This window comes from Nematolebias whitei, chromosome 17 (assembly GCF_014905685.2).
Source record: "Nematolebias whitei isolate Nwh7 chromosome 17, NemWhi1, whole genome shotgun sequence".
Taxonomy (NCBI): domain Eukaryota; kingdom Metazoa; phylum Chordata; class Actinopteri; order Cyprinodontiformes; family Rivulidae; genus Nematolebias; species Nematolebias whitei.
This window is the reverse complement of record NC_056514.1, coordinates 41,290,213-41,291,846: the sequence shown is the minus strand read 5'-3', so window position 1 is coordinate 41,291,846 and position 1,634 is coordinate 41,290,213.

Here is a 1,634-nt window from a genome sequence, read left to right as displayed (position 1 = left end):
TAGGTCCAGGTCCAGGTATAGGTCCAGGTCCAGATATAGGTCCAGGTATAGGTTCAGGTCCAGACATAGGTCCAGATGTACCTGAAAGACAAAACCATGTTAAGGATAGAAAAAATAATTACAAATACAAACCAGGTTGAGCAGAGTAAGTAAAGACAGTAGCAGAGTGAAAAGTGTGGTCAGTTTGTCCTCCAGCAGTCTGAACCTATAGCAGCAGGACTAAGGGACAGCTCAGGAAACCCAAGCTGACCCTAACTATAGTCAGGAAAATGTTGTTGTTGGAACCTCGGTTAACCTCGGGATCAATAAAGTTCTATCTTAAGGGACGTTGTGAAGAGTTTGTCATTTAAAGATGTTTCCTTGGTGTTGGCAACTTAACGTTGAATGTTTGGTCCCCCACAGCTTTGTGAAAAACCCTGGACAGCCCACGAACCCCCACAGCCCTCGAGGTGCCTTTAGGTGTCTACTTATCAACGTCAGCATGAAGCGTTCACGCTGATCACAGAAAGTCCTGGATGAGTGCGACTGGTCTCAAACAGGAGCTGCTGTCAGGAGGAACATCTTCCATGTGTGACTCCTGTATGAGCAGCTCTCCTGCTCCACGCTGATAAACGCACACGAAGCAAACAAACGGCTCCTGCTTGTCTTTGGGCTGTCTCTCCTGCAGGAGTCGCCACAACGAGAGAAAGGATCGGTGGATGTTTTCCACCGGGTGTCTGCTGATGCACGCTGGGCTCAGAGCAGCAGCATCAGCACCGAGTCACAGCCCGGGTGAAAATACCAGATTAACTGCAGCTCAGACATGAACTCTGCTGCTGAAGGTTTAATCTGACATGAGTGATGAAGCCAGGAGTGGCCAGCAGAGGGCAGCAGGGAGGAAGTGAGCTCCTCTGAACACTCATCACATCAATGTTCTCACTGATCATTTATCCTCACGAAACACTTCAATAGAACCTGCTCACACCAGTTTATTTAATACAACATTTACAGAAACTTTAGCTGCAGAGTTTCTGCACAGATTACAAACAAAACTGACTTTTGGTGGAAAATCTAGACGTTAGAGATCTAGAAACTTGATCCTTTCGTGATTTAAAACCTTCTGAAGCCTCTGAAACAAGAAAATGGAGCTAGACTCCCGCTAGCAGAGCAAACGAGTCTAAGTTTAGCTTTTTATCGTTTTATGTTTGCTAACTGTGCACACTTGTTATGCTGCAAACTGAGATTATTCTGACACAGAAACCCAATGAATCCAATCAGCTACTTAGACTACAAGCATGTCTTAAAGACATAAAAACCTGGATGACCCTTAATTTTCTCCTGTTGAACAGACAAGACTGAGGTTCTGGTTTTTGGACCTGAGCACCTCAGGAATGAATGTTTCAGTCTTTCTCCCTCCTTAGATGCATTAATCTGTCCTCCAGCTCTAATGTTAAAAATCTTGGTGTTATTTTTGATCAGGACATGTCTTTTATCCCCCACATTAAAAACGTTCCTAGAACCTCCTTCTTCCACCTGCGTAATATCACTAACATTAGAAACATCTGATCTAAAGATGATGCAGAAAAACTGGTCCATGCATTTGTCACGTCTAGACTGGACTATTGCAATGGTTTATTATCTGGGTGTCCAAATAC